Source organism: Aphelocoma coerulescens, chromosome 11 (genome assembly GCF_041296385.1).
Source record: "Aphelocoma coerulescens isolate FSJ_1873_10779 chromosome 11, UR_Acoe_1.0, whole genome shotgun sequence".
Classification (NCBI taxonomy): domain Eukaryota; kingdom Metazoa; phylum Chordata; class Aves; order Passeriformes; family Corvidae; genus Aphelocoma; species Aphelocoma coerulescens.
In genome coordinates, this window is record NC_091025.1 from 14,022,156 (window position 1) to 14,038,541 (window position 16,386).

Genomic DNA, 16,386 nt, shown 5'->3' on the forward strand with positions numbered 1-16,386 from the left:
TCCGTTCTTTCATCATGGAAGCACTTCCAGGAGTGATGGGAGAATATTTGAAATGAATGACAATCCTGCCTGTGGGCCCCAGGCCAATCTTAACAGAAATACCCAGTATGAAATATCCAGGGAGAAAAAGTAAATGGCTTTGATTCACTTTCAGACAGGAGTTAAATTCTAGGGTCTAATATAAAGTTCACTGGATTCAGTGTAAAAGCATCCAAAAAAAAAAATCATACACTCTCTTAAGGAGCAAGATCTGGATGCCCTATGAATAACAGACATTAGTTTCACTGATAGTACTGGAATACTTTTCAAAAAAAAGCACACTCAAGCTAAAAGATTTCAAGACAGCCAAACGTCTAGAGTGCTATTTTGAAGGGTAATTCACTATGTTAGTGATCCTATTGATTAACAGCAACTCCCTCTTATTAAGGTTAGATGTGCATATTGATTTTTTTCTTTTTAAGGAAGACTTTGTATGAATATTAATGGCTAATGCCTAGAATTGACAAACTGAAAGAAGATTTAGCAAATTAAATGAAACCAGGTTCTCCATTCCCAGCAGCAAGCTACATTAGCAAAATGCCACATCTGATCTAAAGCTTATTTTTAAAAGGGTTTTGGAAGAAAATCTTTGTCACAACCTCTTACAGAAAGGGAAAAGCTAGGTAGTAAAGTATAAACATAGAAAGGTTAGGTTACCAAAATATGAGAATAGATACTACACAACCACAGCCCACAAAGGGCTGAAAAACTGAGTTGTGGATGTAACCCGAGACATAACTCATGTGTCTCTCCAGCACCAATATAAAGCTGAAAATTGAAAATAGGTTTACTTTTCCAGAACTCAGAAACACTACAGCATCATTGAAACACCCCAGTCTTTCAGTGCACAATTTGTTTCATTTATTACCAGTGAAGTTTTTCCCTCATCTATGGGTCTAATTTTCCTGACACCCCTGAACTCTTTACACTGTAGCAGTTGGCTGCAGAGATGCATCTCTCCTGATCCTGATGGGGCATAAAGTAGATAAATGACCAAGTTCCTCGTTACTAGTGCAAAAAACCTCTTAAGCACAGACAAATCTGATTATTCAAGAGTATTGTCCTCTTTAGCCTGCTCCAGCAGCAAACATTTTGAAAAATGGCTAAACCTATTTTTTCATCAGATGGGGCCATGTGTCCAGTAATATCTGCTCACAGCACATACAAATGAATATATCTTCATTAGTTTCATGTCAGCGTTAGCTCAAATAATAACAAAAGTACCCTCAGATTGAATATGCTGCCAAAGCCAGCCAGCTCTGCCTTTTCCTACAGTATTATCATCCGTTAAAGCTGTTGATTGTGAAATTACTTTCTATCCGTCCTTCACACCATCTGACCAAGCCCAGACTACTGCTCTCTGCTGTCTGTATGCCGATAACAATTCATATTCCAATGCAAATAAACATCAGAAAGTACAATGTTATGTTCACATAGCAGTAATTTAAAATACTGACCCATTAATACCTGTCACAAGTAGGAGAGACAATCTGCTAAACAGTTATCCAGCAGCCCTATAAGAATGCACACATATGATTTAAAATGTGTATATGTTCATCTTGGACAACCTAAATTTAAAGAAGTATGTATACAGGATAGAAAGAAGGATATTGTGGAAAATATAACACAAGAGTTAGACGTCTATTTCTTGTTTTATTAGCACCTTACTATCAGCATTAAAGATCAATAATGCATGACTATCTAGAAATTAGATGCTCAAACAACTGAAGAGAGAGGTAAGCTTGAATAACTCATCACATCAATCTTCAGGGAAACAAATTAGGGTACGTTACTGTCACAGATTTTGCTTGACATGGATTCAGATTTTAATCCAGTTATGTGGAAAGCCTTGGGAACATCAAAGAAATAACTTCCCCCCCCCCCCCCCCTCCTGAGCACAAACAAGTGAAAAGTCTTTTAATAAATCCTTTAAGCTGGATACATAGCTCACACAGAGGGAAAAAGAACAAAAAAGTATATATTTCTCTAAATTTAGACTTACTCCGGAAGAAGGAATGATGCCTCAATTACACTCCTACCAAAACAGAAGCTTTTAGAAAATTCTTTCACTAGACAGCAGTTCATTGAATTGCTACATTAATATACATTTGAGGCTTTGAAGTCAGGGGGCCAAAGCAGAAATGGATCAAGAAAAAAAGGCATGCCATGCCCCTTTTACAATTACATTAATTATTTTTCCCATCTCTGTGGAAAGGTTATTTACTGTATCCAGTATCCTAGCAAGACTGAGTGGGGAGACAAGATAAATACTTTTTATTTCATTTACAGAACTTGTATAGCTCACTTATTTCATTAGATTTGTCACAACTTAGAGTGGTCAAAGTAAGAGCAAAATTCTCTTTACATCCTGATAAGCATATGACTGAAAGGCTTCTGCTCCTCCATTAAGGCCAACCAAAGCACCCTGAGGGCAAAATAAATAAGTAATGAACAGAAAGGAAAAACCTACTTGCAGTGATGAGATATTCTGGTAATAACTAAGTCACAGCATTGCCATGGAAGAAGAATCTCAAGGGTCAAGTACCTAATTCCTGTGCCCACTCCACTTGCAGACTCAGAAATCATTTGGTAAAACTTGTGAGTAAAGGTGCATCTATTCACCTATCTATAAAGGTGCATCAAGTATTCCAACCATTTCAAGGTTTTGTCTGCAGCTGTGGACTGTAATTTTAAGTACACAACTGTACTACAATCTTATCACAAAATAATACTGATTGGATAAGGATATGGACGGAGACAACTTCCAAAATACAGAACAATAACTTTCCTCTCAGGAGTCATGGTTTTTCTTCCCAATTCTGCGATTGTTAACTGTGTTTTCTTGGTTGAGACATTGGAGATCAAATGATCCAATTCTTCTACTAATTTAATTTATGCAGTAATAAAATGCAACTGTCTGCCCTAAATATTACCAACGGTGTTACCAATACCAGTTCTCTATAAATTCAGTTTTGCTTCTAAATGTTACAGCAGACATGAAATATTCACCTTAGGCTCTTCAATTTTAGACCATTGTGTGCTCCTGAAACAAGACAGCATGCATATCACTAACAGGAATCTGCATTCTCCTCATTATATTTTCCTCCAAAACAAGCTCTGGCAATTTTCCAGAGCTATTTTCCCAGCATAGAAAAAACCCAAAACAACAATGAAGAAAGAGGAGTATTAAAAAAACACATACAAATAACTGCTTTATCCAAGCTAGAGGGAAAGAAAAAAATAGCAACACACAGAAGTTACCCAGTTCTCAAACAGCTTAACCATCTTCCACTTCCATACATATGACTACTTCCTGCTGTCTCTGGACAAAATGGAACCACTACTCTCATTTGTGCTTAAAAACCAATAAAACTGTGTTATGACATATAAGCAACAAAGAGCAAAACAAAATCTGACCACAATGTCCCTTTCATGATGTAGGGCATGATGCTTCTCACAAGTCTCAATCACAAGATCTCTTTAAAATTAGATTTAAAACCATCCAAAGTGAACAACCAGAACAGCAAGAAGGTAAATATAACTTTTTGCCAAAATGTTAAGCAATCTGAAGACATTGTCAGGATCCTGACTACACAGCTATCACACCTTGCCCAAATTCTCTCTACTTTTTCTTTTATCTGGGTCCTGAAATATGAGCAATTGGAGTGTATTTATTAGTGAATAAATTATATTTATATTTTTTAAAAATCAGAAGTAAGCATCCATACAAACTTGCAAATACACAGGAGCATTAGTGATAGATCTTTTCCATTTTCTGCACCCAGAATACTGGCCTTGTTGTTGCTATAGGGATTATGCTGACAGTAGCTTTTGGCAGTATAGGAACAGGTGACATTCATTATTTAGGTCATGTTCTTCTAGGGTAAACATTTGTAAACAAATTACTGATTAAACTGCCATTTCCTGGCCAACAGTACACTCATGTCATCTGGTTTTGGACACATTTCCTCCCACTTCTAACAGAGAGGATACTAGAAGTGCAAAAGAAAAAAGAAGTCACAAAACAGATTCAACTGTTTTGACACAGAAAGAAGCATAACAAGAATGACCAAACTCTGGACCAGAGGCAGCTAACAAAGCCAGGTGAATTGTGTTCTCTTTGTCTTTCAGAAGAAAAAAAGCCAGCAAAACAAAACCAAAAACCTAGCAAAAAACAGAAAAGGGTGGGAAAAAGAACAAACTCATTTTCTCTACAGCATCATCAAAAATTCTGACTCTGTAGTAACTTTGAATTTTGATTCAATTTAAATCAACACAATTCTATAAAGGTTGGAATGGTCACAGAGAATGGCAGCAAGGGTTAGTGACTATACTGGATATTAAATTTAAATGCCTCCATTTGCTGGCTTAGATCTATTAACTGGTTTTTTTTTAATCTATTGTTTTTTAACTTATGCTCAGCACTTCTCTGTATCTAGTGCCCAAACATCTCTTAGATAGAAAGTAAAAGCAGCCTTTCCAGCAAGAAGGGAAGTTTTAGATTACAATACTGTACAAAACAGTCCATTCCCTGTTGAAAAAAAAGCCCATAACATTGCAAGAAAAAAAGCATCTTAGTAATGGATTATTTAAAGCCTTCAAGAAGAGTCTGCTTTTGTAGAAACTAAGCAGAAAATTAGAGAAAATGGAAACAAATACTTCATTTATACCCATGGCTATGAAAGCAGATTAAAAAAAAGATGAAAGGCTGCAGGTTCCACTCCTGCATATCCTGAGCCACGACAGGCTCAAAAGGCTCTGAACACATTTTTGCTCTCCCAGGGAAAGAGAGGACTAGAATAGAAATTGTAAACTCCAGAGATGATCCCTATCCTTTCAAGACATACCTCAATAACAGAGGGGTTTTTTTTTAAAAAAGTAAATATCAAGAGAACGAACTAAATATATAACAGATTTTAAACTGCTCTAGTGCTGGAAACATTTGAGGATTGGTACTTTTTTAAGAGCAACCTAAGAAGCATATCAAATCTAGTACAAATAATTTCTTAATGATCCTCAAGCCCTTTTACATTTATTGTTAGTGACAACAGTCAAATACAAGACAGTTTAGTAAATAATATAGCAATTAATTATGGTAATTAAGTTTCTTTCAACTGAAGAAACTGACTGCTTGACAAGAGATAAGGGATATATTTTGACTCACTCAGCTGAGCAGTTATTTGTGTAAGCAGCCTACTATCTTTGATAAATCTAGTCACATAAGTAATAACTGTGTAGAAACGAGTAGTTTTTATGATAAATGAAATCCTTACTTTCAGGTGCTCATAAAACTCATGTTCTAGCCAAAAAGGAGAAGGAGCTCTAGACACAGGCAAAGCAGGTGGCTGTCCAACCATGGAAGCTCTTGGAGGCAGCAAACCTGCAATAGTGCTGCCACCTGCTATTCCTACAAGTGATCAACTCTATAGAGATCCTGACAGCTGAGTTTGCTCCTCCAGGGTCTCAGCGTTTAAAGTTAGAGACTGAGCAGTGATTCTATAGAATGCCTCTGCCTCCATAAGGAAAATAAGCTGTAAAAGCCTGCTTGCTTTCTTGCCACAGGACCACGGAATAACATGGCTCCTTTAGGCAAAAGTGTATTATTAAAACAAACAAAAAAAACTTAAACAAAAAACCCCAAACTTTTCACCCACATCTGTCTGCTTCTGGGAAATTCAGCAGGAGGTTCTAGGGAGAGCAGAAGGAAGATTGGCACAAGACAAGTCTTCATTCTCTTGTCAGTAGGGCCCACATTTTGGGCTCACATTGCCGTATTCTGCTCACATCTCCACCAGCAAGCAAGAGCTCACATGATTTCTGTCTTTTGAGGCATATCAGTGATGCTTTGCTCATGTGTTTCTGTCATAGGAGTTTGCATTCTTTTTCCTGGGAAAAATGCTTACCAATGCTGCTCTAATACAGTTACAATATAACATTTCCCATCACTATTCCTTTGAAGACTTTATTTCCAGACAGCCCTGACAAAACAAGTCTATCTCAATGCTACTTTATCCAACCTTAAAACATAAGGTTTAGAGATGACAGTTGAATATTATAGTCTTTGTTTTGGCAAAGCACCATATATCACATCTGTCCAAGTTGTGTACTGTGAAACTATATATCCAAAGCACTAGAAGCACCAAAATACAAATCTTATGTTTTTAAGCAAAAGTGGATAAAACCAGTCCTTTTTCTATTTGTCGGTGTTTTCTTTTTCTTAATTCAGCATTATTTACAGATAAGCTACAAACTGTAGAAAGTCAATATAAAAAGAAAGCTGAACTAACAAAGCACATGACAGTAAACAGCTTATCAGCAAGAGCTGTATCATCTCATTGCCTGTCTCCTTCAAGTTAAAGGAGATCTAGAATTTATAGGGTGCTGGTAAACACACTTTAGAGATTTGAAGCAGACACAGGAAGAATGCGACACTTGCCAAAGTCCACATAAGGGCAGAAAGATATGAACAATCATTATCTGTGCAAGTCAGCTGAAGAAAACTCCTCAAAAGTGTGCAGTGAGAAAAGACAGGGCTGCAAAGTCAGCTCATTGCAGACCTTTCTGCCCCAGCTTTCCCAGCTGACGTAGCAGCGACTGACAGCACCATAGAAAATAACACATCACAGATTTTTGGGTCAAGCTGCTTTCCTCCTATAGAATATGGCCTCAGATTTAGAAGAGACAGAAAATAGATACACTAGGAGGTAATTGTAACTTTTATCCATAGATATCTCAGACTTGGATGATGCAATCCTACGAGTAGCTTTCAGTACATTGGATTTTTGTTAACCTCTGCTAAAACAAAAGCCCTCTACTAAACAATTGATCTTGCTGATCCTCTGAAGCACTCACTTCAAGAAGTTTGAATTCAATATTTATACAAAGAAAAATTGCCTTTTAGCATATAAAGTTGTCAAGACAATAGAGATTTATTAAGCATTAATCAATTTCTGAATGCATTAGATTTATAGTCTGAAGCTATTCCTATAATCACCAACATAAATTTTGGTTAGAGAAACAGCTCTTGTTTTGTGCTGCCATAGAGTCTTAAAAGGATACAGACACAAACCACTGATGCACCTTCTGCACTAGTTTTTACACAGAAAGTTAGAGAGGATGATTGGCCCTTTTTCAGTAATTTTTATTTCAGTTGTTCAGCTATGAGATCAGCAGGACACTTCCAGCGCTAATGAATGTAGTGCTGTGTTGAGTACATGTCACTGGGATAGCTCAGAGAAAAAACCAAAAAGCCTGGAACACCAAGGGAATCCTGTTCAATCAGAAAGATGTATTAGCCTTGGAGTCTTCCAGGACATTATCTCAGAACCAACTCCCAGACAAAGGTCAGAAAAGAAGTAATGAGGCTGCCCTAGAACTGTGTTGAACAAGGAAGACTGCAAGACTGTAATTTAGACAATGTTAAATCAGACAGTACAGTCTTATAGAAATGTTTTTTAAATTTTGAAAGCATAATTGGAACCACAAATTCAGGGGTTTTTTCGAATAATTATTTTCTGCAAATACTCATAAATCCTCATGCATTTGTCCAAATTTACCAAAGGACAAATCATCACTGCTGGTTTAAGATCTATTAAAGGCAGTTTTGATTATAATGACATGAGACATGTAAGTATACATTTGTACAGGTGCTCATCAAAGCTGCTGAAACCCAGCCCTAATTAAACTCCTTGACTGAAAAACTACTATGTGTACTCCACCTCTATGCTCTGCTCCAATTCTCAGTGCTCTGTGATCCATTTTAGCTACCAGTTTACTTTCTTTGGTGTTCCCTGGGGCTTACAGAGAGGATGAAAGGAACATGCTCCTTTCTTCCAGTGTTTATACTGGTTCATGACTGCAGAATAAAGAAATCTGTAAATGTATGTTTTTGGAGAATCGAAGGCCACGCCAGCTACAATTCATCCACTGTTATATGATATATTGTGCTAGCATTTTTAAGGATAACAAAAAATTTAATCCCTGCACTAAATAATGACAGTAAAATAAAGTAAGGGATATTACTGGAGTCCTTAAGTCAACTAAAACATGACTTTTTACAGAATATTTTTAACTGAAACTAATACTAATATAGCATTGCCCTAAATTCTGGCCTCAGGTACAAGGACTAACAAACAATGAAACCAAAGATCCCCAGCCTAATAAATAACAGCAAGTGCAACAGCAGAGAAACATGTCCTGATTCATCACTGTCAAAGCACATGTGAAAACTGAGAAGCTCCTTAAAAAGTTTAAGAATTGGTCAATATTCATAAGGAATGCAATAGTTTAGCTGTGGAACTTGAGACAAACAGATAAGTATATCAAGCATGTCTGACTGACAGCACTGATAGAGTCCAAATTAAAATACTCACCAATGTAAGTGGATTGTAAAGTACATGACAACCTCAATTTCAAATTGTAATTAAACCCTCAAATTATATCTTTCTGAAATCAGCCTTTAAGAATAGGCATTTTTCAGGATTTTTTTCATTTATGAGCATCACGTCAAACTGGCCATAGGAACAGATAAAATGGTGGGCTGATCTGGTGTACTGACAGTCTTGGGCATAAAAGTGACAGCTCCTTGGCACCAGTAGGTAGGTATGAGGTAACAGATGTTTAAAAGTCTTGTGACAATGAGGAAACAGGGATTACTCTTTACAGCTGTTATTCAAAGCTTCTGGAAAAAAGTGAAGCTTGAATCAATTCTTATTAGTTGTCTCTCCTCACAAGTGACCTGCTGATATCAAGTTTAAAATGCTTTAACCAGGTCATAAAGGTGAAGTTCAGCTCTACTAAATGCCAGTTTAAATTCCATGCACCGGCTGGAGTTTACACAAAATTTAAGAAGAACACAAGTCTTGTGTCAAATTCCTGCTCAGGAATCAATTTTGCCTTAACATACAAAGAAAACTACAGTGAGAGAAAGGTTATAGCATAATATTTAAAAGAAAATATGACATTCAGAAAAAAGTAAATATCATCATAATCCCTATAGTCTTCACCTCCCCACTAAGCTGAAACTGAATAGGATAGCTATCAGTTCACTCAAGAGAAGTCTGCATAATACACTTAAAACAGGTACACAATTACACTTATTTTTATATGAAATCCAGATTTTCCACACAAAGAAGTTCTAAATACAATCCCAGATCACATCCATCTTTCTTTGTTGCAAGCATAATGAAAGAAAAAAATGGAAAAAATATTCTAGAAGAATCTTCCTCCCAACACACCCTTCCAGAAACACCAAGCCAGTAGAATCTTCAGATGCTGGAAATGACTGTAAGATTTCAGACATTTTTTCATTGCTCAGACTGACAACATGAAATGAAGGCAAAGAATCAACCAGCTAATGAGCTACTTTAAATTACATTGAGTTTTGACTGCTAGTACAGGTGTGCACCAAACCAGCTGAAGGCTCTTCACTAATGCATGTAAAATTCAGCAATGCAATACAGCAATAAGAGCCAAAGGGACGGAGGAGGAGTTAGTGGCCGGGCCAGTACCTTTCTCATACTTAATATAGAAATGCAAAATAGCTCAGTCCTCCCTTCCCCATTATTATGTCCAGCAAAATTTTAATCTGAACACTGTTAGTATAAACTTATATCAGCTGTATACACCTAGAGAGTATAAATTATTAGATTTATTTGTACTGGATGGAAAATTGGAGTATATTGAGACAGAACAAATACACACGATGTAAATCTTGCTATTACTATCCATGGTGATACTGGGTCAGAGCAGAGAATGAAGTAAATCTGGCTGTTCTGAAAAACAAGTTATTTACTACTCGGGTAGAAGTGTTTGGAATCTTGCTGCATAAATCTAAGGAGCTTACATTGTTCGGAAAAGCAGCAGACACTAGAACCAAAATCCTAATTTACTTTAAAAAAAGCAGTCTGGTTTGATTTCTCTTCTCTTTAGGACACCACAACCCTTTGAGAAAGGTGTTTACTAAAAATTTAGAAACTCCTTAATCTTAATTTCTATGTAAAGTACTCTACAGCCCACATTGCCACCCTCTGCTTTGAACAGTTGGCTAATTCATAGTTCCTTACCAAGGTTCTCATACAGTTTGCCTCACATGTGATAGTCCAGTGTAGCTACCCAACATTCAGTTCAGCTGAGTAATTTCATGTCTGTTCAGCACAGATACAGAACTAAGAAAAGGCACTGCTGGCCAACTAGCAGGGGGACAAAACCAAAAAAAACATATATAGGCACTCTGAGCATGCTCTTTAACTTTGCAAGACTGCATGCACGCATTATAGAATATAAAAAAGATCCTCAAAGCTCATGTAGTTATTTCTGTTTTATACCCAATACTTGTCTCTCAGGATTAATGCAGCATATTCCCTTTCCAAAGGATGTCTAAACCATTTTGTAAGGGATGACTCCCTCCTCTATTGATCTCCTCTAGCCATATCACACTTCTTTTGATACAGCTCTGCCAGTAGTAGGAGGAAACTATTATTTGATTTAGCTCACGCTGCTGTGGTGTAGGCAGGCTCTGTGCCCTCTGTCAGCTCAGAACCAGCACTGAACTCTCCTGCTCCCACTGTTAGGCAGTGCTTGGCTCTCCCCCTTTGTCACAGGGCATTAGCCAAGATGCTTCCTGTCAGGAGCACTGAGCTGTTATTGCCCACATGTTCCCACACTTGACAGGAACAGGCAACGCTGAAGGTAAAGTGCTTGTGAGCTGGAGCAATGCTAGAGGGCAGCTGGGCTCATTACTCACTTCTCCAGCTGGAAACAGAGAGAATTGTTGTGAAACCTTACCCCACTAGGGCACCTCAGCTCCGAGATTATCAATATACTCAGCCTAAGTCAGCTGCTCACTTAATTGTCAGCATGTCAAAACCAGGTACCGTAATTTCATTACCTGAGCCAAATCAGCTTGTTTGATTAACTGTGATTGTTCCTGGGTTTAGCCAATAGAACTGAATGAATTAAAGACCCCCAAGGTTTCAGATTTTTTCCCCTATATAAACCAAATTGTTTTAAAGCTTAGTAAGGCAACAGCCTCTTGGCAACACACAGACTGTTTTCCCATATGCAGTTCAAAAAAGCTCTTTTCCACTGTTCAGTGAATGCAGTTAGGAAGCAAGTCTGCACCACTACTACACTAGTTGTACGCTGGAATATCAAAAAGCCACAAATCTTAGCTTCATTTTTATATAGGTTATAAATGATGAAAGAGCAAATCTGAGCCTCTTAAAAGGATGTATTTTTAAAAGTCTGTCCTGAAACCTGAAATCCCTTGAAATTATACCAGAGGTGATGCTAACCTACTTGCCTAGAAATAAAAATTTTCACAGCAAATCACTACTACAAATACATATATATATTATATAGCGAACTATATAATATATCCATCACTCAGGATGCTACCTTAAACATATGCTGACATTAATAGCCAGAAATAAGCAAGATGGTTTCTGCAGGGTGTTTTAAAATATTATTGATATTGTTACTATGTCCCTTTTTTAAAATGCACACACAAAAAAAACACGCCCTAGAATTTAACAATCTGTATCATCCTGTTTTGTCCTTAGACTTTTACCTTACAATTTCTGGTTTCTGCCATCCGGTGATTTGGCAGCAGAGTGTTTTATCTCTGTTAAATGACAGACTATATTCCTACAACCAAGAATACTACAGAAAAAGCTTCTCTCGGTGTCTTCTGTACTTTAAATAATGAAGTTTTCCCTTTCAGCTTGTAATCAGAAGCCCCAGGATTATTTCCAAATGTGTATTTCTTGGATACCAGGCAAAGGCTTCCTGTCTACCATTTAGTTCTTTAGTTTCATTTTCTGAGTCAAGCTGAAGGCTCCAAAAAATATTCATTCACACTTTACAGATTTAAAAAGAGGAAAAGGTTGTCTTCACTAGCTCTTAGCAATCAGTAGGGAAATAGAAAATTTAATTTTGACTGTTTAATTTCAAAATTATTTTCTGATTAGCTATTTCGTTAAAAATCACTTAAGTAACATTAAAAAGGGCAAGGAGATACAGGCCTTGTCATAACCTGGATACCTAGGAAATAATCTCTAAACTTCTTAAAAGAGTGAGTTTTTCCTCTTTTTTCCTCAAAAGTGAAAGATCAGGAAGTGAAGAATTCCCTTAACAAAGCTAGATGTCTACTGAAAGACAACATGGGGTGTTACAATTCCTAGCTATGATCATGAGACACTCACAAGATGTGGTTGCACTTCCCATGAAATGAAACAGAAAAGCGGCTTTGGCTGCCACTCTCCATGATACAGCACTTCCCTGCACTGCCCTGTTACTGCAAGATCTATTGCAAACATAAGTCATCCTCTGCTTTCAGTTTGTCTGCCTTTTACAAATCTTCCCTTCCCCCCCCTTCTGCTGTTACCTATAGGTTTCCTTTCTTTTTGAAAGTATGACCTTATTCTTCTCACTATTGTTTCTGTTACCAAATCCAAACTGGAAGCACTGGGTTGTATTCAAATTTTTTTCCCCCATACTAGAATATAACCAACTGCCAGAGCTATCTGACCGGGCAATATGGACCAGATTTTGCTGAAAATGACAGTTTGTTAAATTTACAGAAGTCCCATTAGCAAAATTACTCCAAATTTACTGTCAGTTTAGTAGATTGTGTTTCTAAGCATCTATTTTCAAGTTACTATGGAAACAATTTCTGATACTGCTATCCTAGCTGAACGTTTAGGATGAGCAATTCTAATGTAAAATGTTTAGTGTGTCAAAGTGAAGTTTGGGGGGGGGGGGGTTAAGTAGGTTTTTAGGTGTGGGCATAGTAGAGGCAGGCTCAGGTGGGACCGGAGTCATTTCCCGAGCAAGAGCTCCCTCGAGCGGCGAGAGCGGTGGCCCGGGGGCTCCGGAGTGAGTAGGGGACACACGGGCTCAGCTCCCCGTCTGCCCACGAAAAATCATTCCTTTAATGATAGGAGACAATTAAGAAGGGAAAATAATACCCAGAAGATAAGGAAGTTCATAACCTTAAGGTAATTGAATTCAACTCAGGTCAGCTGCATCCCCAACTGTCACAACGCACAGAGTATATATACATTTTTTTAAGTCACCAGCCACATTATTTAGATTTGGAAAACTGCCACAATTTAAATACTTTTCTCCCTTTCATTTTTTTTTCTTCAAGATTTGCTGATAAAAATGAGAAAGACACAAGAATGTTCTTTGAACTGCATGCTTCAGCTTTTATCAGAAATTAAGTACGCGCATTTCATCTTACTTGAGGGGCACTAATTTCTTTCCAGATAGAAATAAGATTTCAAAGTTCAAGTTTTATCTGAAGATACCCAAGATGAACCACTGTGACTGGTCTTGTGCCTGCTTCTCTGACGATCAAGGCAGAACAGGAAGACTTCAGCAAGACAGCATGGCCACGCTACACTGCTTTCAACAGTACATTCCCACAGCACTAGGAATATTCATAATCTTTATCACAGAGCCAGTCTGCATCTGCTGCACTGCCACATGGAAAATTTCTGAGATGCAGGAAAAACGCAAATAAGCAGCAAGAGAAACGAGTTTAAGCCCTTTTACCACCGACTTTTCCTAGAGGGAGCCGCTAGCATGTAACACAGCACAAAGCACACCCTGATGACAGCAGTCGTTGGGCACATGATCTTAAAGAACTGTTCCCAGCTTTAATCAGAGATGGTCGAAAGCATTCCAGGGAGAGCTCTGGCCTTGAGAAAAGCCTAGGTTTCTCAAGCCTCAGACCTCTAGCTGAGAAGCATTTTGTCAGTGACTGCCACCTCCAGTTCAACAGAGCTCAGCCACAGCGCTGCTGCAGGAACTTCCCTGGCCACAGCTGTGTGCAGGACGCCGGCAGGGAGGTGGATGTAGCCTTGAAGGGGGTTGCAGTGCGTATCCACTTGCAGAGACAAAGTGGAACTAAGCATATCTGTAGTTTCTCTTGGCATTTTTTTCACAGGCAGCAGATGCCAAATTCCTTCATTCCTTACAGGGAGGAAAGAAGGAAAAAAAAAAGGAAGAAATCTCCAATACTTGTCTGATAAGCTAACTTGCATGTCCAACATAATACAGACTATTTCAATGACATTTAAAAGGTGGGAAAATTGCACACAAAAAAAAGTCAGATTCCCTTCACAGTCTTCTTTTGTCTGGACTCTTCCTGTTTCCTGATTAATTTGCAAATCAGATTTTAGCTGGAGATGCTGCATTTATCTCATGAAAGGGGTAACTACTGTGCTCTAGTAGAAGCATTAACCACAATGCATCACTGGGGCAATTTCTTTAGAACAACATCTTAATATCACAAATAGTCTTAGCTGAGAATGAAGCAGGCTGGCCTTTATTTTGGGGGAAGTTTTATCAGATGATCTTAAAACTCCCAATCTTCTATGCGAATCCTGTGACCAAATCAGGAGAGCCATCTTTGAGGACTGTGAGTATTACTGTTTCTCACAAACCCTTTCATTATTTTTTTATTCAGGCCTTTTTTCCCCACTTTGAATTAAAACAAAAGTATGTCATTAAATAACACAGGAAGAGATTCTATTTCCTCCCCTTTCCCCCTTCCCAGACTTCTCAGAAGTCAGAAATGAGTCAGAAATTCAAGAGGAGTATGATGACAAGCTAACAGTTATTTTTCACATTTTCACAGAGTACAAAGGTAGCAGATGCATGAATAAACAATTCCTGCTTTTAGTGCTAGAGAAGATCTGCAAATCAATTTTATTTCTCTCCCCTAAGTCACGTTATTCCTGAAGGCTAAAAGAGGTGGTAGCTGAAAGGTAAAAATCTCACTTTCAGATACTCTGTCCACATTATTAGTTCAGGACAGATAAAAAAAATTGTTCCAATTTTAACTTGTTATGCAAACATGTTTCAAATTGGAAAAGATCAGACAGACATTGGGTAAAGCTCCAGACTTGCACTTATGCTGAAATCAACAGTAAATGTCAGATCAACTGGAACAAGCTGGAAGCTAAAGTTATGAAGTAACCTTTAGAACTACAACAAATAATGCAATAGGTATTGGTGCATACTTAAACAAACTCATAAAAATCTCTATATAAGGATAGATGTGCCCATTAGTACACAGCTCTGAAACAGCACTCTTGAACTGGTCAAGAAATACTGGTCCAACTTGTAAAAGTGTTTCATTTCGGAAAGTTCCAAATCTGACAATCCTCTGCGCTTTTTCTGAGCACAAAGATCTGTCTTTTATATAAAACTTTTATCAGATGCACTTTCTCCAAAGTAACACATAACTCAAGACATCAATATATTAGCTATATAAGGGAAGAGAGAAAATGCAGATACCTTCATAACTTCAAATGAAACGTTATTCTTTGTTATTTTTTGTAGTCTTTGCACTCATGAAAATAGTGAAATATTTTGTGTAAACTAATTTATCTGAGACAATGTAAACTGGAGAGAGCCTGTGCAATAGAAAATGGAAATGTAGAAATCTGATATTCAGCAGTTTCTAATAAATTCTTATGTATTTCCTAAACACTAATTATGTGTTGGTCTAGGAATAATTTGACTCTTAACTATAACAAAATTACAAATATAAGCTTAAAGCATAGAGGAAAGAGTCACAATTCATCACCAGCTGGAATTCTGTAACAACTTTCAGGAATCTGTTTACCCCATTGAAGGACAAGATTCTGTCAAAAGCTGGACTGGCTTCATTTAAGAGGGATTATGGGTAGGCTAATGAGCAGGTGTGGCTTCCTCTATAGAATAAATAAGTTATTCAGCGAATTGTTTCTACAGAATACTTTCATTGTAGTTGATACATGTCCCAGCCCCAAAATATTACGCACCACTGCTGTCTCTTTTCTTCTCAAAAGGTATGTTGCATAGCAGATGGACCTTCAGAGGCAGCATATTACCTCCAGAAGCCATATTACTGTTGGTTTGGGGTTTTTGCTAAAGCATTCTTAAAATGAGTAAACATTAAACTACTGCTGTTTGTCCCTAGCTACCTTCTCTAATGGTTTCTTTCATCCTGGCTTAAATCTTTATACAGTCTACCCAGCACTACCTTACTACCATTCTTCAGCCATTCCCCACTCACCCTACTTTTAGAGGGCCTGGTTTACCTGTAACAGCTGCAACATCCTTCAGGAAAATTTAAATACATCTGAAGGTGAAGCAACAGGATCTTTACATTTATGTGACATGAAAATGTCCTTGTTACTCTCCTTTTATTGAGAACAAGCCTTCACACAAAGAACAGACACAACACAAAGTAGTAAATAAGAGAATGTTATTTTCAGAGAATGGTTCCACCCATTACAGAAAACAGGCCCTGAGAGGAGAGACTGTTAAAAGCATATAGTTCAAAAAGATGTT